Here is a 21,277-nt window from a genome sequence, read left to right on the forward strand (position 1 = left end):
GGGGAGAACAAAGGTACCTTCACTCTGGAGCTGCACAAAACCCACCAGGCTGAGCTGTCCCAAAGGCTGGGCAGATGGTTTTTGCAGGTTCAACTAGAAAACGTGCCCATGCCCTTACCTATCAAAGGACCTCTGGGGAGGTGTTGTGGGTTATTAAAAAGCATAAGAACCTGATGACAGACAGGCAGACAGACGGACCACATCCTCCTTATACCCATCTTTAAATACAGACTTCAAGGTCAGGCATGCAGAGGCATTGATTAAACTGGAATTAAGAAATCTAACAACACGTGTGTGTGTGTGTGTCTGTGTGAAGAAATGTACACATGGCACATTAGTTTCTGGATAGACATCACTTCATCTCAGTTGATTCAAACAAAATCAAGTTGCAGTAAGCCTCAACGATTTCAGATGTCCATTTTGGGACCTCCTATCTCTTTTAGAGGTAGTTCCTTTGGGCTGTATTAAATGTATCCTCTTCCTTTCTTCCCACTTTCTCCCACAAGAAGTATAGCTTCACTTCAATCCATCCTTTGTAGATCACTTACATGGAGGCCAAGACATACAAATGACTTATTTTGAACCATGGAAAGGTAAAGTGTTGAGCTTAGAAAATTAGCAAGCTAAAGGAAAACTGCTTCTGGAAAGGATTTACTAAAATCAATCAATAACTTTTTTTTTTTTAATAGCTATCAACTTTTAGAGAAAGCAAATCTTTTGGTCACAAAAGGAAACTATAACAATATGCGAGGCCATGATCTCCTTGACTTTAACTAAAGACAACAACTACTTGTGCTTTCACGTGTCTGTGCATCACACTTCTGCAAATCAATCTCTAGAGATAAGACAACATTAGCAGTGATAGGAACAGAGTATTATGCTGACACCCAAAATAAATAAGACTTTGAACTTCTATGGTTCATGTATAAACACATCATAAAGCATCTCTAAAACACTCAAAATCTGCAGTTTCTTGCTATATCTCCTGCTTCTTTTTCTCCATCTGAAAGAGAAATGGCAAATGAAACATCCAGAAATAACATATTTCAGGTTGTAATAAAGCGTTTCATTCTTAGACAGCTATGTCAACCCATACAACATGCAATTACAAGATGATCAAATCAGCCCCACAGCATTTAACATTTGTCACTCAGTGAATTAAAGACTTTTCAGGTGCTTGACTGAGATGACAGATTCCACGTATTCAGAGATGGACAAGCTTCAGTGGCCACAGTGCCTGGTCATCCCAGCAATGCTCAACTCAATGACCAATTCAGGAAAGAGCCTCCTCTCAAAATTTTGTCATGAAACTACAAGGTGTCACTATTTGTCATTTTTCTTGCTACTTAATTCTTAGAAATTAGCTTACCTTAGAAATTAATTGAAATATCTCAATAAATTTTCTATTTTAAATTATTTACTACACAATGCTTGCTGCATTACATTATATAGCTGGTACATGAAAAGATTAACAAAAAAAAAAATGCCACACATAGTTTTGCAGAACAGCATTATCAGAAATTTAGAAAAGATTCTGGTTTTAAGATAAGAACTCTAAATATTGGTGAAAACTCCTAGAGGAAGCAGGCAAAAAAGAGAAACATGTAAAAGGTGGAAAAAGTAGGAAAAGCTTACCCCAAAAAACTCTTCCTACAGCAAATGCAGATCCACATTCTCTGGAAGCATCACTCTATATTCACCATACAGCCCAATTTAGCCAAGAAATAGCAGATAATTAGGTACTGTGCTTCTCAAATATCCTAGAAATGTTATTGTCCAGAAACACACTTTCAGAGTGAGCCCCCCCGCCGCACCCCGTCGTGATTAGTTGTGCACTTGTGAAGCCGAGTAACTGGTTACTCTCCTGGAGACCTTCAACACAGGATTAACGAGTGGCTAGGAGCCATCCTTTCATTCCAATTTTAAAACCGAAGTTTTGATACTGAGCTGGACACCTGCCATCACTGCAGGCCTCAAAGAGGAATAAGGCTAAAAAAAAGAAAAGAAAAGCATATTTCGTTCTTTCAGGAAAGTTCTTTTCCCCTGTCTGCTGCTCTGCAGCATCTTCAGCCTCCTCAGGGAGTGCGTTTATTCCACTGCCAGTTTTGCATTCCAATTCCAGAGAGCTGCAGGCACAGCAAGCAGTGTCTTTCTGTTATTTAAGTCTGGGCGTCCTCCAGGATTGCTTTCCATAAGCTGTCTGGGATATGCTGCTTGATATATTCACACTATGTTTAGGACTCAAACTCCTTGTACAGACTGACAGGAAAGACTTCTTAAAACAGTAACATACCAACCACATGCACATACCACATCACCAACCTAGACTCACATAATCTGGCAAGAGAAACGGGAAGAAAAAAATCTATTTTCTGCCAAAATAAATTAGTTGTATATTAAATTAATTGTAATAACTTAAGGACAAAAGCAGAACCTTCTCAAACTTCTTAAGTGCACATCTTTACATATACAACATCTTTCTTTATTCTCTCTTCTAGACACATAGTTAAACTACTCAACTTACCAAGCAGCACCAAAGCCACATTGGACATCTCTTTACCGAAAACAGAGTAAAATGTGTCAGCCTAACTTCTTTTACATGGTGTGCATGAATTCTTGTCTTCAAATGCAGTCATGGAGAGACAGAGAGTTGTTTTCCGTTTTGTTTATTTTGGGGATTTTAATCATTAATTTTTGTAAGCACTATTTTTTCCTAATTCAAAACTGAAAGCTTGCAAATCTTTAGAAAGAGCGGAAACAACGGGAAAAGAGAGAAAACACTACTGCTGTGCAGCAATGGGAGCAAGAAAGAGTCTTTTTTCCAAGACTATTTTTAACAAAAAAATTTAAATATGAGCCTAAATGTCAAGCAATGAGTTAAGTCTGTAACAAAAGTGAGATCTAAATTAACTGAGGATCTTCCAATGGTATATGGAAAGCCATATTTGCACTAATTGCATGAAATCAGTTTCACACAAACATAATGTTGGTAGATAAGCAAAGGGTTCAGCACTGTTCCTAATAAGGAACCTGCACTGATGTTTAAATGGTCAAGTCTAGCCCTTAAAGAGTACAAGAGTTTAGGTCCTAGAAGGATGAATTAGCTGCTCAAAGGGCAGGGCACACCAGATGTGCAATTACCGCGTATTCTAAAACACCTATTTTTGCTCACTATCACTGGCTGTGTTCACGATGGCTTGTATTATCAGTATGCATAACTCAGTAAAGTGCTCATAATGAGTCAAAATATTACTTGAAGTTATGCTAGCCTTAAGAGATAAGTTCTAGCTGTATTGGAGGGCAATACATACACTGAATAACTACTACAATTGAATGCTCCATCAGTGTTTGTCAAACAGCTATGTGCATGCCAAGCAATAAATTTAAAAGAAAGTTCACTGTATTTTCCAGAACCTAACTTCAGCAGTTATCACATCAGCAGCTACACAGCATTTATTAAAATTCACCCCAGAAACCTAAGTAAAATGCTTCATGGGTGGGGGCCGACAGCCTGCTCATTGAAGCTTCAGAGAAACTACCTGTCCCTTCTTTCATGTGTTCTGACCAAATTTTGCAACAAGGAAGCTGTAATGGAAAGAGACTAACTAATGAATGTTCTTCATTAATTCTTTTTAAACTTCAGCTGTGTGAGTTAAAGATAAAGGTTGTTTACTCCCTAGAAATCATATTAAAATATGAAGTGAGTCAGGGCCCCTAGAGATAAGAAAATTATGTCTTCTGATAGGCTTTACAAAGCTTAATTTTAAATTGAAAAGACTGATAAATCCTGAGATTTAATTAGTCCTGGCAGGTCTGGACTGCTGGGAACATTTCCATAATTTCAATCACCAAAGTAATTATTGAAGATTTTAGGGCTGAATGGGGGAGAAAGGAGATGGGAGAGCAAAGAGGAAGAAGCAAAGGAGGCAGCTTGTTTCTCACCATCAGCATAGCAATTTTTAACTCTGCAGTTCTGCACCTAACTTTGATGAAAAAAAGAAAAATAAATTCAACCCACTGATAACACTTGAAGCCTCTGAACAAACAAACAGAAAACTAATTTAATTGTCTTCCAGCTCCCTCCCTCAGGCAGCACTAAGCAAATGAGCTACATCTTCCTGAACAAAAATTCACAAGTAAATACAGCGTTTGTCTTTTTAGCACTTTTCTGGACAACCAGGAACAGATTTGTTCTTTCCATTACTGTAACCAGCATCCAGGAATTTGGAGTTTTTATATCACACTTGTTCAAAAATGAAATTATTTGACATATTTCATGCACCTTTCTAATACACATGAAGAAACTGGAGAAAGCAGGGTTTTATTTTCAGCTGCATGTATCAAAAAATATTACTCTGTCAGGTAATATTTGATTCTATTCCAAGTTTCCCATTTTTACAGGCTTCACTTTGGCCACCACATTCAAACATCAAAAGCGGCCTCAATTCACCAAACAGCAATGGGTGCTTTTATCTTTATCACATATGCTTAACTTTGTTCTTCTGAGCAAAGAATGAAGGTCAGAGCAATCTCATTTGTCCTCTTGAGCAGAGTTCCTCACATAAATATGAAACATATCTTACTTAGAAGTTATATGTCCATGAATTCACTCATGGGGCATTTCCAACTATTTTTGTTTCGTTGTTTATTAAAAGCTCTTCCATCACAATCACACAACCTGCCTATACTGTGACAATGTCACAGCTCTGCTGTGGAGCGTATTATCCTACAGAGAAATTTTAGTTCTTCTTATAAATATGCATTTTTACAGAGTAAGTTAGAGTGAAAATACAAAAGGGATTCCCTAAAACAAACAGAAAGGCCAGAGACGAATACGTTAAAGGCAGCACTTACAGACGTACGGAGGAAAGCAAAGATGCAGTCACATGGCCATCTTAGCTATTGACTTCTGAGCAGGCACAAACAACATCCAGGGACAAATGTAGCAGCAGAAGGGCTACCAGCTCTTTTAACATTACTCAGCTTAAAGGAGGAACATCACAGGACCACCATCACTGCTGGATTATATTTACTGCTGAATAAAACATATACTGTCAGTATAGTCTAGATATAGAATCTAAGCATACAGTACAGATTATTTGCTTCCTTGACAGTATGATTTAGAAGTCTTTCCACAAAAATAGGATCAAATGCCAAGCAAGGCTGTGCATTTTAGTTCACTTGCTATATTGACTAGAAACACCTCACGTCACTTCACGATTTATTCTTACCTAGACCTAGCAAGTATAAATATATGAAAAATAATCAGTCATTATAGCGGGCTAACATGCAGAGAAACTCAGTGATTTTGTAAAGAAAGATGCAAGTGTTTATTTTAAAACATTTACAACATCTTCAATTTTCAGTAAGTTAAGGATCTAAGATCTATTACTTTTTGCCATATATAACCTAGAGAAGTAGAAACAAACAGAAACTGCAGTAAATATATCCTTATAAACCATGCCTTCGTAATCTTAGATTAAGAACTAGTTCAGACCAATGACAGTAACATAAAATAAAACATATTCTCCGACTTCCTCATAGCTTTTATCTGCCAAAAGCAATTAGAGTACTGCACATTTGGGGAGTCATGAGGAAGGGAGGGAATGCTTGAAGAGGTTATGACCCCTTCTCTGATAAAAAACAAAGATTTGACTCCGTTCCACAAGAGACTGGATACCAAAAGTTATTAGGCTTTGAATTTTCCCCTGGAACCTGTTCACTCTAAAGTCTTACCAGCAGGATCAGCATTACATTCAGATGTGCAGATTGCTACAAACTTTTAAAAAAAAGCAAAAATAATAATAACAATAAAAAAAAATTGAAAGTTGAGCTCTCAAAATCTGAGTGAGTATTTTGGTTGAGCTCCCCTTTTGATCTGAACAAGTCAACCCTGAATTCAGAGTTAAATGCCTCTGAGCAGGCATATTCTGTACTACTGTTACATGTTAAACTTGCAGCAGAAATAACATATTCATGAGCACTTGCTTTTACTGGGTCTAAACCATTTTTCTTGCATGCTTCTGCCAGCCGGAGCCTCAGTGATCGCTTTCAGTTCAAACACCTGTGCCCACGGCCATGCCATGCTTGAGGGTCCGTTCCCACTAACTCCTCCTAAAGCTCAAAAAAGTTTTCAACTATGGGCATATATAATCCTTCCTTCAGAGCACAAATGCAGGGAGTATTAGAGAAAAAACAGGCAAACACCCTCCATTGCACCAGGGAGATATATCATCTTAGTCTAGTTCAATTTACTCAATCATACTCCAATAGCAATATTGCTGTTGCTGTAGTATCTTGAATAAGAGCAACAAAAGAAACTCCAAACAGGTAAGATTTTTTTCTTATGAGGAAGGCCTACAACATGACCTAATTTGAAATGGCAAACTAACTGGCTCTTGGGTAAAAAAAAAAAAAAAAAAAAAGAAGAATACGAAGTCAGCTTTTTAAGGTACGATGTCTACAAGCTTCTTTTACCATGCAGAGTATAGTTAAGCCAGAATTATGATTTCTTTACTTCTAATTCAACTTCCCTATACTACTACCCTTCTCTTAATATGGGACAGGAAAAAGCATTAACTTCTGCCATACTCCTTGTTCTCCTCCTGTGATGGGATACTTTCAATTAACCAGTTGTCAGTGCAATCATACACTATTATAGAACCAGAAACTTGAGAAACAGAATACAATGGTTTTACAGATTTTCTTTTTCAGCCACCACTATCAGGATTCTCTAGGATTACCTTTAATCCTGTAATCAGAAAGACAATTTCACAATGGGGCTAAGAATTTACCAAAACCAAACTAAAACGATACCTTTTTTTGCCAAGGGAGCGAAGTTGACTTAGTTCCATCATAGTAAAATGGAAATAGGCTCTCATTTTGTTTGTGCTGAATTGTAGAATACGCCGTGATATCAGCTTGCTTTAGATGAAGAGATCCAAGTGCCCACTAGGATTTCACATTGCGATTGCTATCGCAAATTAGCCATTGTCACTGAACAATTCCCTCCTTTTGAGGGCTGAAAACATAGCCTTGGACATTTGATTAACAAATTCAGTCCTCCCATGCATAAACAAAAGAAAAAGATTCCTTTGTAAAATGGTACAACAGAAGGTAACAAACCATATCACAGGCGAAAGCACATCACTGGCACTCTTTCTGAGGTTAATCACAGGCATCTAACCTGCCATCAGGGAGAAGACATTTACATTCATGTGTACTATAAATTTGCTTACCAGCAACCTCACTGTCTACCTGACACTCCGTTCACTTCCCATTTATAAAAAAAAAAAGGCATTTCCAGAGAAATTCCAAAGCTCAGCATAAATAAAGGATTAGTTGCTGGACACTAGTTTTAAGATAAGGAGGTATATGCCAGCAGTGAAGGCACCTGAGCTAATTAAGCCCTTTTAACCACAGGATGTTTACTCTGTACAAAAATCAGCTTCAAATGTTTTCAATGTGACACTAGCTGCAGATCAGCCAACAAAAGCACTACCTGTTTGCACAAAACAAAAAGAAAACGGAATGACAAAAATCATTTGTCTGGGTTTGAAAACGCCAACTTGTTTGATTTCAGTATTAAGTTACTCAGTTATGAATGAGGGATGAAATAATGGTAGCCAGACAGAACATGCCCAATAAGCAAAAAAAAAAAAAAACAAACCCCTTTAAACAGGATAATACCAACGACTGAGCAAATATTGTGAAAAAAAATAATAAAACCTACCAAAAACACACCTTAAAATCAGTGCTCCTGTTTGCTCTCCTTCAGACAGATTAGAGATTTGGAGAGCATAGATCATAATCACAGGCTTTATTTAAATATCATTGTACAAAGAATAAGCTAGCCTGGGCACTGCATTCTAAATACAACCAAGTAATTATACCGCATCATTTGGTAAATATAATCCCAGGACTTTGAAAACTAGCACTTACTACTGGAAAGCCCAGACACTTGTGGGGTATTTTACAGACAAATCCATTTTTCTACATCATTTTCCAATCCTTCAAGTAAGGATAAGGTCTCCTTTCATCCACCCTTAAGGGATGCAGGTTCAGAGGAAACCCCTAAATACTTTTTTATTATTCTTGGAGTTTATGTGCACACTGACCCCCTCCAAACTGGGACAGTTTAATCTGTCAGTAAAATAACACTTGCATTTCTCCTACTCATGACATTGAGATTTTAATTTATTTTTTTTTAAGTGTATGTTTAATGCTTTTTGTTTTGGATTGTAATCTGCAGTTCAGCAGAGATCTTCCTGGACTCTAGAACCATGATGCTTTTTCCCTTTAATCTCGAAGCAGTGGAAGAGACTTGTGAGAGCTTGAGAGCTGTAGTAGCCAACTATCACTGTAAAAATATTTTTAAGATTATCTTTGTATATGATAACCATCTCCTGTAAGTCCATAACCAAAGGGTAACTATCATTGTCATTTACTCTCTCAACAAAATCTGCCAACAAGCTCGTTGTGTTGCAGTATGGGTGAAGCTTCACTGAAAAGAGCCAGACCCTATGCCTCAGTTTTCTGTCCTAGTCAAAACTTACATCCTCCCAGCTGCAAACAATTATCTCTTTTAACAAAACGAGCAGCAGGCATTTAAGAGCCTTACAGCAGGGGATAGTTACTATTTTATAAAAATAAGATTGTCAGCAGCATCTTTTTTGCCTTAGGATAATATCTGGGACTACAGGAACAAAGAAGGGTGGTAGGCAGAGTGAAACATTATTAAGTACTAACCATGGAGGAGAAAAAGAAAAGAGAAAATTCCCCTGGGATGATAGGTTAAATTCTTCCCTTCGGGTTGCCTAGAACGGTGTCAAGTTCCTATCAGGTTCCTTAGGCAAGTCAGGGACTTGTTTAAATATCATAGACAAGGAAATAAACAGACCCAGATTTCAAAGTCTCGTCCCAGAGCCAACAAAAACGCCACTTTCCCTCTGCAAGCTGTGCCTGTTGCTCCGTGTAAAGCTATCAATTACATCCTTTCCCAATTTGGCATTAAAAGTATCAAACTGCCCTGGCTGGACGTGAAACAGCCCCTCATCTGCTTCAGAAGTAATGTTTTTATTGCTTGAGTCCAGAAGTTCCGTTATTTCATTAGCACAGAGTTAACACCAGAGAGAAGGGAAAATGAGTTACAGTCAGTTTTTCAGCATGCATGAAGCAGAACATCTTACTAAGGCCTGAATAATGTTGAATTAAGCCTTCACATTTGATAAAGCTGGGCAAATCCACTGCACAAACTACAATTTACCCTGCAAAGTATTTAAAACTAAAATGGGTATTTAGCAGGAAAGCCCAACGGGCTCAGGGATGGTTAATCAGTTCACATGCAAAAAAAAAAACAAACCTCAGATGAAAAAAATAATTACATTCCTGCTGGTCTTGCTCCTGAAACATTGTGGTTTGCATGCTGGGTGAGAGTAAGCAGAGGTAAGTGAATATGTAACTAGACACAGGATGGGACTGTTCCTTCTTATGGTACTACTGATAAATCTGCTTAGCTGTATCACGAAATCATAGCTCTTTTCCTGCAAGGTGGAAATTTTAATGTGAGTACATAGCAATGGGCATGCCAACTTCTCTACATCTACAAATCCTTCATTAAAGTTACTCATTTGCTTAAATGCCTTGTTCTGAGAACTTTGTAGTACTGAGTCCAAATATACTGATTTCTGATTCAATAAGCATTTTAAAGTTATGGTTTTTTCTATGCTAATATTAGAATTGCTGCTATTGGCAGCATAGTTTACAGGAGGTGCTTCAAAACTAACTTATTTTCGTTTTTGAGCAGAGGAATGGCATTGAAAGTATACATAAGCTTTCCAGACATTCCATGCCCCCACCTGATCTAAACACAAAATATGACATCTTGACATGAACATCTCAGAGTATCTTAAACACACTGAATAAACTTCAGAAGACTATTCTGTGATACTAACCACAATTATTCTGTAGTTACAAGGACACAGCACAGTAACTTGGATTGTGAGCCAACCACCTATGACCCAAAATAGAAAACAAACAGATTGTGTCTGTGTATTTGCTTCAGGACATAGTTTCTTCTGAGATTTTTTTTATTGTTGTTTTCAAAGCTGGCAGTCCACAAATAAGTCTAGATCAGTCACCTCCCCAGAACATACTAGTGTTCCAAAAAGGACATATTTTAAGCAGAAAATTAGCATTAAATGCAGTATCCTTAGAACTTTTAACCATAACCTGTGCATCAATTTATTTACCACAGTGGTAAATAAAGCCAGCGAATCACCCTATGTTTCAATTTCTTATGCATCAGGCTGTTTGACACTATACTGTTTTTAGTATTTAGTATTGATAAAGAGGACTCTTGGCATTTCAGCAAGAGTAATCTCTTGTGAGAATCTGAAGAGACGACAAGGGATTTCTCAGTAATATAAATCATAATCAGGACCATGCCAACAAGCAAATTTGTGAGTCATTATTTTGATCTCCAAGTCACATGCCCAAGGTTAGTAGACATAATACACAAAACCACACTTGACTACTTTGAAGCAGCAGATAATATTGTGTGCCCATAAGTAGATAACTAAGCAAGTATTCAATATCATAGAAGAGGTAGAGGATTTTTTGTGTTTCTGAAAACAGAGCTCTCTTATGCGACTTTAAGGAAATCCTTCACCGATGACTTCTGAGCCTAAATTTCAAAATCTCACTTTGTTTTAAACAAATCCATTTCACTTTTGAATGTTTCATAATGTTCTTCTGGTAGGAAAAAATAGGAAAGAAAAGAACCCACAAACCTCCAGCATTCAGGGTTGTATTACACACAGGAACTAAAAACGTATTTCCCATTTGTTTGCTAAGTAGGCCACAGATTTCTTCCTATTTAATTCTGAAACCCGTCCAAGTTAAAAATCTGAGCTCTTTTTCAAGCTTTGATTAGTGTTTAGATTTCAGTGGCACAGATACAAAACCACCTTAGAGCCCTCCCTTGCATTTGTATTAATATTTGCAATACAACGCACACAAAGAAAGAAAGGGGGGCATCAAGGTAGGAGAGAGACCAGCCCTTAGCTTCCTCCCAGTCTACTTGAGCGATGACACCTCTCAGTCAGGAGGTGCTTCGCTGGCAAGGAGCTACAAAAAGCAGTCCCAATCCTTCTTTCTAACTCTCAGCCAATCTGATTATCAGAGTTTTCAAGTACTCTGCCAAGGTACTGAGAAAAGATCACAGGATAAGGTCTAACAGTTACAGCGGTGTGATTTAAGAACGAAAGTGACTTTAAGTCATCAGTTCAGTACTGTTTCCTCTAATTACTGGATCATTTCCTATCTGGACATTTATAGTTTTTGATTATACAGCTGCTAAGAGACCTGTGATCACAGATGACTGCTATATTCAACAGGATCCAAAGTTCAAGGCAACAAAGTGAGCTCAAAGTAGCTTTTATCTTCCTTCTGCTTAACCCTTACAACACCCTGTTCTATTATATGCTAATGTAAGTCACTGCTTCTCTGTAAACTCATAATACCAGGACGGGCAGGGAAGAACATTAGAAAAAACCATCCTGGATTTAAAAATTACCTGAAAAAAGGGCTCTGTTATTTAGTAGTTTAGCATAGTTTTAGTCTGTAACCTGCATGCCATTCGAAACTTGTATTATCATTTTGGACTAGCTCAAAAGATTTAAACCAGGAACTGCTTCCTTTTCCCTACTAAGAGACATAAGCATAGAAAAGTAAAAAGAAAAAAAAGAAAAAAAAAAAAAGGAAAAAAAAACCCCCAAAACACTAAGAGAGATTTAAAAAGAAAAAAGGAAAAGAATGTGCATTAATTACAAGGTACTGACTGACCTGGATTAGCCTTTATTCCATGTCAGCAGAAAAGAATTCCGAACATCTGCATCAATTACAAGGACTGCTGTTCCAAGTGGATTTTTTGTGAGAAATAAATGAAGAAAATCAACTTTTGGCTTGTTTCTGTGCCTAAGTTTAAGTCTGTGTAGTCTACTAATGGGATATTACCTTTCTTACAAAGTCTTTCACATTAATTTAGGAACAGAGTAATATTCCATGTCATCACGTTTCTGCCTGTACACTTTAATTCCAAATGGCTGGGGAACTAGTTTTCCCCTATTTATAAATAATCCTGAGCATCTTAATCAAGTGGAAACAGGGAAAAAAATGCCTTCTAGACAAATAAAATTATGTGCAGGATTTCAGTGCACTCAAGCTCTAGCTCTAGCGTTTCAAAAAAACATCCAAGCATTGTAAAGACTGCAAAATAAGGCATGAGAAACATCTGCTGTCAGAGTTTCTCCACTGTAACAACAGGCAAAAGAAGCTCAAACCACTCAATTTACACAGTCAAGAGGTACCTGTCTGAGGGTCACAACTGTTTCTTCAAATAAAAGTTAAATGGTTTAAGCTAAACACACAGACATGTTCAGTCTAGAAACAGGACTGAACTGATGGCACAATTAGGGATAAAAATCTTTTTGTCATGGTTGATTCTACAGTATAAGTTCTTGCTTAAAAGACTAAATCTCTTTCTAAACAGCACGAGATCCCAGAAACAAAACCTTTGCAATTCAGGTCTTCAGCTTCCAAAGACCACATTTTGCAAGGGATGGGCTCAAACACCAACTGCAATACTTCCAGGCTTTACAAACTTCTAGACACTTCTCCAACAGGTGCAGATTCAGCGTTAATTCTTTTCATCAGGAAGTCCACAAAACTCATTTGAAAGACAAAAAATTCCCACTTTTCCTCATACACCAAATCCAATAGTTAATGCATGTGTTGACAAGCAAAATTACTGCTGAAATCAGCACTGGAGTTGGAAGAAAGACCAATTAATATATACAATCAAAACATACTGTTTAGATTAGTTTTACTTTTATCATTTTAAATTTCAGCTTTATACAAGGGATGGAACTATCAAAGGTGTTCAAATACAGAAAGTCTCATACGTAATGGTTTTGCAGTTCTTCATAATATCAAAGACAACAAAGACGTCATCTCTGCAGGGACAGAGCGTGCATTAAAGCCAGATGAAACACTTAGAAGCAAAGACCTGGAAGACTTTGCTAATTTGAAAAATGGTGGAAAAAGTTACTGACTTGCCAAGTGTTACTATACCTTGTTCAGTAGAAAGAGCACACATTCTGTAAAACTATCAAGTGTTTCAGATAAAACATACAGTAGCAGAACTTGATTAAGTGGAAAATGTACTTCCAAATACATAACCTACTGGTAGAAAAACTATATCTGATGTATAAAGTGAAATATCAATTAGTTGTGCTTCTTGATAGATTGTAAAAACAACTATAGGCTAAAATGTTTGAACTGGGATTTTCGCATATCTTTACAAAGTAACAAACTAAGTCAGCCAAATACAGTACTTGAATACATCCAGACTTGGGGAAGCTTGCCAGGATGTCTAACTTGGCAGAAAAAGATTAAGCAGGATCAAGTCTGGTCAATAAGCAGTATTTTCAGCTCTAAAAGACTCAGGGTTTTTTGGTTTGTTGGTTGTTTTCTTTTTTTTTCTCCCTTTTAGTATGCATTTAATTTTAGAGGATTTTAAAGGCTTAAACCTGGAACCAAGAAGCCTTCCTGTATATCAGTGCTTACAAACACATTTGTTGGTTTATGTCAAAGGCAACCTATATTTCTTTTCTATAAATTTAAAAACTGAAAAAAAAAAAGGGGGGGATAGACATAAAATCTGTATTTTTTTCCCTTCATACATTATCTTCAGTGTGATTTTTCCTGCCCTGCAAGCTTCCCTCCTCCCCATGTTCTCTGTATTTCACATTAAAGATTTCCTGGTATGACATTATCAGTGTGGCCTTTCCAGCTCCTTCATTCCCTTGCGGAGAAGGGTGTGGGTAACTTATAAAAGTAGCTGTAAAGCAAATATGCCTATAAATGCTGACAATTTTATAAAAGGCAGTTTTTTGTCTGTATTCAGAAGTGACAACAATGCAGTGACATTTTCCCAGAATAGGTAAGTGCAAACTTAGTTTTGGGTATCGTACACTTCAGCCACAGCAGTAATTCCATGACTTTTAAATCTGTGAACTTATAAAGCTTGTACAATGATTTTTATTCTTAGTAAGACTTTGATTTCCCCACCGCTCAAGGAAAGGGTCCACAGAAGCCAGCTATCCAGATAGCCCAGCTGTCTTCCAAAAATGTGAAAATCTAAATCCAGGCTCAGCACCCACAAAGAAGTAAAAATTAAAAGCCAAAAACAATCAAAAAAATTTTCATTTAGAGACACTACATTCTTAAAACACTGAAGAAATGTATGAAGCAGAGTCGAATCCTGCCCATCAGGGTTCATAAAAAAATTTACCTCTATCCAAACAAAGTCTAAACCACTATCTTCAGGCTGTTCTCAAAAAGGAGGGCTCAGCACTTAAAAATGTATTGCAATTCTGGTGGTTTTGGCTCACTCTCCTGCACCCTGATTACACAAACACAGCCTCAGCTGGGGCCAATGCTCTGATACGGTTGTACCATTCCTCCCCAGCAGCCAGGAGAGCTCAGTGTAGCACGGGGCACAGGAACACGCTGGGACAGTTGGATTTAGACCATAAAACTACTCCAAAGGCATGATCTGAATCATATCATGTCTCCATCTTCTGAAAGACGTGTGGCAAAATGGACTGGAGCTGCTGTATGAATAATGTGGATTCCAGCCAGGCCCGAAGTGATGGTCTGTGATGAATGCACAGCATCCATATATGATACAAAGGTTTTAGTCACAACAAAAGATGGCAGAGGCCCAGCTGCACAGAGAATCAGTTGTTCTGATTCTAAAGCAGAAAGTCTAGCTTTCTGACTTCACATAGTTGTTTCTGGAAGCAGTGCACAGAGCAACTTCCCTAGAAGCATAAAGCACTGTGAGTTCCCACTGCTGCTTCTCCAAATCAAATGAATCTTGTCATGTCATCATGAGCCCTTCAGCTTCGGGTGTTGCCCAAAAACCAGTACTTTCAGTACACCTGAAGCCTTGGAGAACAGACAAACTCTATTGTTAGAAAACCTTAGGCATTAACATCAGACCTGTTCAAAAAAGCCATCAGTCCCTGTTACCCTGGTTGTAGCCACATCTTGCAGTAAGAGCTGAAGAACTGTGACAAACCCAGGTTCTCAACAGCATTTGAGTCCTTCACCATGCGAAATGCAGGCATTATTTTTCTTCAGCATTTCTCTTATGAAACACTTAAATTATTTCTAAGCACTTCATTAAATGAACAACATTGACAGAAAATATGCAACAAGACAAATATTTTTATTTGTAGATGCTAAAATCACTATTTCAAGGTGTAACCTGAAACTACAGTGCTGCAATACAACTCACCCATAGAGCTCCTTGCACCCACTGATTAGCCCACAATCCTCCTTCCAGGACAGTAGCACAGTGCTCTTTTAAGACCAAAGTCCCAAGAAGCAGGGTCCAGGTAAATAAGAAGATGCAGGTGTGAGTTTTTTTTCCTTCAAGAGGTTGAAATGAGAGGGGGTGGCAAGCAGCAGAACCAGCCATTAATCGTTAATAACGAATATGGATTTAAAATACAATTGGGACATTTATCAGTATTTCTGAGGAGAGAAATGAGCAACTATTTCATGACAGACTTCACACTCAAGGAAGTCACCTTTCTGTCACATGTCTCCTTTCTGTCACATATCTCCCTTCTGTCACAAGAATTTCCTAGCTAGCAGCTGTCAATAGAATTGGTCTTTAAATACTTCGCCTGTTGCAGCAAGTCACAAAATATTTGTGTGGTGGGGTTGAGGAAGGCAGCTCCAATTTCCTATTTGAAATTTGCCAAATGCTGTAAGATTAGACCAGTGCTTCTAGCTAATACTGCCACTTCTTTGAAGGGGAAAAGCATATGATCCTCAAAAATTTTAGACAGCCTTTAAACAAAAATAATGTATTTTACTACTACTCAGTTGTTGGGGCGGGGGGGGGAACACTAAAGACATGAGAAAAAAATCCATTTACACATTGATACTTTCACTGTGAAGAAGGCTCTCTGCATCTCTTTTGAGTGACTACAGAACTCCTAGGACTGACATCTATTACCAAGACTCTCACAGGGTAGGGATCCTAACTAGGGACAAACCATGAATGCAGCCGTTTGCTTTTTGGGAAAGCTGTAGCAGAAGCTTATCTTCCTAAAGGATTTCCTGTTGCCTACAATTTGTATTCATATGGTAAAACCACAAAACATTCACAGCGTGACATCCCATCTTTAAAAATACTGGCTTACTTTGGATATGACCAGACAGAACCACCTCCTGGCCAGACATCAGGCAAAATTCCCTAACAATTAGCCTCAGACATGACTTCTTTCTTCCAATATTGCTTTCCATTGTGAAACACTTACCCTCTCATGAGATAAGATTTAACCATGAACATGAAATTTTTATGTAGTGAAAAGTACAAATATATAAACTGATAACCACCCTTCTTAACAAACAGGCATTGAGAGCAAGCATGTGGTTTATAACTATCTCGACAGAAAGCAGACAAAACAGAAGCAAGTAACTTGGAATGCCTGGTTTTCCCAAACCAGAATAGTCCAGATTTCCTAGGACAGAGGTTAAAACCAAATTCTTACCACCTTAATCAATTTTTTGGTCATTCCATCATTTGAAGCACAGGCTACATTGTGTGCATATGGGAAAATAAGTGTTTACTTCACCTGGAAGCTGTGACTTTAAATTATTCTACAATATATATGTTGCAGGAATCACTGCCAAGATGAATGTAATGGAATTTATTTTAAGACCCACTCCACAAAACCCACAACCAAGAACAATTATTTTTTATTTAAAGAATTTCTTAACTTTTCATGTCTTGAACTGCACAATTGCAGCATATTCTGACCAAAGAGTCGACCAGAAACTAATGTGGGTATAATTTAAAGAATTAAAGTATCCTGTGTGCTTTTTTGGCTGCACCACTAATGAATCTGGGCACAGTACAACAGAAGCAGCCTCCCACCTTTACTCCCCTTCCCTGCTCTCCTCAGCTTGCTGACTCTTCAAGAAGTTGACTTCAGGAGTTTGACATATTGCTTTAAAATTTTTATTGCTCATAAAACATCAAAGCTACCTCCCCTTCTGGTTTATCAGCAAGCAGCATTTCCCCCCTTTTTAAGCTAAATAAAACTATGGGGAACCAATTTTTGAAAAGCAAAGCAACAACTAAGCTTTTCTCTGCATACATTAATCTCTCAAGTTTAAATTTAGGATACAGAGGCCTCTCAGCCTGTCAGTGGCATAGTTTGAAATTACTGCTAGACATATAACTGGGTAAATAAACAACAAAAAATACTATTAGCAGGCTTACATTTGCTAACTATATAGCACCTGTCAAAATCCTTCAGAATCAAGCGGTCAATAATGGGGAGGTACCTGTGCTACTGCAACTCAAACAGCAAAAATGTGTTTGTATCTTTATATTTACTACTTTGGATCTTTTGGTTTTAAGGATATGGTCAGAACAAGATGAAAGAATGTAACCTTGACATTCTCATTTATCTTAAGAGTTGCAGACCACTTTAACTGGTAGCAAGTAATCCATTTTTGTCTCTTATCCTTCCATGTCCTTTAAGCTACTTTGGAAGAAATATGGCTGGGGAGGAGGTGAAATCAATGGATTTGAAAACGGATTTTTGGCTTGTCACTTGAATAAAGCAGCAAGATAAAAAATGGCAGAAATATCAAAAAGGGGGGGGGAAAGCACAGTTGTTGGGATGAAAGCTCATTTACATTTAAGAAACTGTTGAAAGATTAACTGTTATATTACTTATTTTTTGTATATTAACCCTGTGCATTTGCCAGCAATCTGGATTGTGTTTCCACACAGTAACATGAAATATAGGACACTAAAGTAAAACACCTCAAAAAAACACCAAAACAAGCCATTATGAAACAGGCAAAGGAAACTACTCTTAATCAGCATTTCTAACAGGACAATTTTCATTATAACTGTCTTTTTAGGCTGTTCCAATTATTACAGAACAGCAATTTAACACCTAGTAGCTGCTTTAACAATAACTGTTGTTTGGTGACAAAGTCCTCCCATAAAGAAATCTCAAGAGAAGCAATGGTTATCAAGCCAAATCTAGAAAGAGCAGATGCAAAGCATACTGCTAACATTTGTAATCACCAAATTGTACATTTATAGTTTCACTCGAGGTCACATACAGCTAAGACTCCATTATTAGAGTGCAACTTCTCCAAAAACTATTATGGTACTCAAATTATTTTTAAACAGCAAAAGATAATTTAAACCTGCAATAGCTTTTCTTAGGATCAGCAGCACATTTTGAGGTGGTAAGCAAGACAGATGCTAAACATAACACAAAAAAAAAAAAAAAAAGAACCACCTATTTATGAACGAGTGCTCAATCTTTTTTTCAAGCATTTTATAAACACAGCTAAGCTCAAAATAATTAATTAATTCGACAATTAGACACTGTTTATCATTCCTGATAGGAAAAGGAATTTTTACACTTCAATACACAGAAAATTATTATGCCATTCTTTTGTTTTCTTTAGCAAGGGACCTTTGCTCCTCCAGAAATGTTTGAATTGATTTAGATTTCTCTTGATTAAAAAGATAAATTTAGAAATAAATTAATAACATTAGGATTCAGAAGGGCTTTAAAGAAACTTGCTGTTTTTCATCAAGATGCATCACACTTGACTGCTTCATTCAAGCCACATTTAGCCTCTCTATTGTGAACTACCCCAAATTGGTTATTTAATATGTTTACATTATGTGTGAAACATTATACATATAATTTTACATTGTGTGCAATTGTTACAAAAGCAAAAAATGCATCAAACTCAAGTGCTACCTTCTTAATTTTTTGAGAACTAAGAATTAGTTAAACCCTTGAAACAGAAAAATAAAAGTAATTCTTTGAAAATGGGATCATTGATATAAAAATAAACCTCCATAGTTTTCCAAACCTCAAGTTTAAGCAGTTCAGGCCACATAAACTTTTTATAATTCGTGGATGACTGGAACACTGATCTTTGGCAGGATACCAGCCAGTCAGGACACCAGGGAAAGTGCCTGGCATTTGAAGAACAAGTTATTCTACTTGTTAATGGCCCAACCTCTGTAATCAGTGAGTTAATCACCATTACATTGCAGCAACTGCATCTTCACTTCTGATGGGGAGCAGGCTTTACTGTACTTTAACATTTCACAAAGTCCAGAACAGTCTACCTCTCACTGCCCTTCACCGCCACAGAGGAAGACAGCCGCCTCCTGCTCCTCCTCTTCACTGAGCTGAGGAGGTTTAGAAGCCTGTCCAGCTTCAGCCTGCTGGAGACTGAGAAAGGAAGTGGGACCCAGCCAGAGTGGCTCAGTGACTAAGGCAGTTCATCAAAGTGCTTCCAGGAAAGGAGCCGGTTGTTCCAAGGCTGTGGTTTAATGCCCCACGCACTAGCAGAGAGCATGAGCTGTGCTGCACACGGACCGGCTGCGGCAAAGCAGCTTGCTTCGGCTGCTGAGCGCACAACTTCTGCGGACTGGAGGCTCGCTCAGATGTCAAGAGTTATGACAAGAGTCCTCAGGCCTTATGAAAACAGCCTACAACCCCTTTTTCAAAGGAAGATGTGCCACCCCTCTTGCAGTGTGCATAGGGAAGCCAACAATTTAGTGAGGAGTCAGAAATAAAATATCCAATTTCATCACCCTTCCACTTTGCATTTCTCCCATTTTGATCAGATTTCAAATCTACTTAGGCTTCATCACCTCCTTTTATAACCACTAGGATTAAGAATTTCAGATATCGTCTTTATAGAGAGACTTCCTCCTCCATCAAGATATGATTTTGGGGGCATTAAAAGCTGCTGCAAAATGAGGCTATGAATAGTAAGTAAGGAATAATAACCTGACATAGGAAAATTAAATTACTGGGTAGTGAGAATACAAAAAGCATGCACTATGTTTTCCCCATCATTTTTCTAGCTTCCAACCGTTTTAAGCTAAAGGCCTTTCCTTAATTTACAGTGGCTCATTTATTTTGAGCTGTCTACTCTGGTCTCCCCTTCAACTCATGATTTTTTAAAATTCACAATTCCTTTTGCAGGGAAGTCCACAATGTCCACCACCTTCTGCACAAATTGCCAAGGCCTTTTATGTTCCATTTCACCCACTCAGTGTCAGCACACAGATTTTTTTTGTGTGTGTGTCCGTCTCAGCAACACAGTGATGTTCCATTAAGCCTACAAGTGCACTATCACCACAGTTGCCTGTAACTTCACGTGCATATAAGATCTGAAAAAGCTTTAGATAAGATGCTTCATTTTCCCATCTGCTTCTGTGTTTCTTAAAAAGGTGTGTAGTAATTACAAAGTGTAACAACTTTCTCCATGAACATGATGCACTGAAAGCCCACCCAGCACTGGGACAACTGGCAGCACACAGCAGTTACCAACCCATATGACCATATCCTGGCATTCCTGCCTTGAAAGAATCAGCCTTCACAATATTTGGAGGCAGGAATACTCATGCTATTTTCTTCACTACATTTGGAGTGCACAATCCATGGGGCTGTGCTTCCATGTTTTTCCAGTGCAGTGTTGCACATTATAGCAGAAATAGCACACAAACCTATGTGAGAGGAGTTACAAAACACAACGAGACTTATCACAAGCAGCAACAGAAACAGCTGGCAGGCTCCCACTAGTGCCATCAGGTACACAATGCAAGGAAAACCACTGCCTGTTGCTGTAGGAGATTTTAAAATGACACAAGCTTGTTGTCCACAGGGATTTGTCAGTGGCTATTTATAAATTCCAGGTGTAACATTCGTTTCCTTCAGGATGCAAATGTGAACCATGAAGTCATTAAGAGAGGATCCAGCTGTGGGAAGTCATGCCTCTTACTTAATGAAAAAGTCGGTGTGGGAAGAGGGAAAGGAAGAAGACATTGTAGGAGTTTAACTTCCTCATGTCTTCTTCAAATAGGCCTACTTTTAAGGCACAGAAAAACAACCAGTCAAGCTGACCGGAGAAACTGAATAAAGGTTCCCACATACATTTTCTAAGACTTTTGCATGAAGCTACTGCTAAGGTAACACTTGACTGATATCCCAAAAACCTTGAGTCTGGGGATCTTCCAAATAGGTACTAAGGCAGACCTCATCTGGTTTCGTTGAAGCAAACCTAGCTTTGTTATGAACAGCTGTTCACAGGAATCATGACAAAAAATTAATCCACTATCCACAGGATGAAACGC

At 37.9% G+C, this 21,277-nt stretch overlaps 1 protein-coding gene across 6 annotated transcripts in view; it reads right to left on the bottom strand.

The window, feature by feature from the left end:
* Positions 1-21,277, bottom strand: part of PLEKHG1 (pleckstrin homology and RhoGEF domain containing G1) — a 186,572-nt gene that overhangs the window by 64,965 nt on the left and 100,330 nt on the right. Inside the window, exon 1 of one of the 6 annotated variants that reach the window (XM_040059299.2) lies at positions 6,817-6,902. The exons of 4 other annotated variants lie outside the window; for them this stretch is intronic. The gene's annotated coding sequence lies outside the window, so the exon portion shown is untranslated. Of the gene's footprint in view, positions 1-1,635; positions 1,746-6,816; positions 6,903-21,277 lie in introns of those variants that run through there. One more of the 6 variants, XM_040059300.2, reaches the window with a different exon arrangement.

Source organism: Hirundo rustica, chromosome 3 (assembly GCF_015227805.2).
Source record: "Hirundo rustica isolate bHirRus1 chromosome 3, bHirRus1.pri.v3, whole genome shotgun sequence".
NCBI classification, from domain to species: Eukaryota; Metazoa; Chordata; class Aves; order Passeriformes; family Hirundinidae; genus Hirundo; species Hirundo rustica.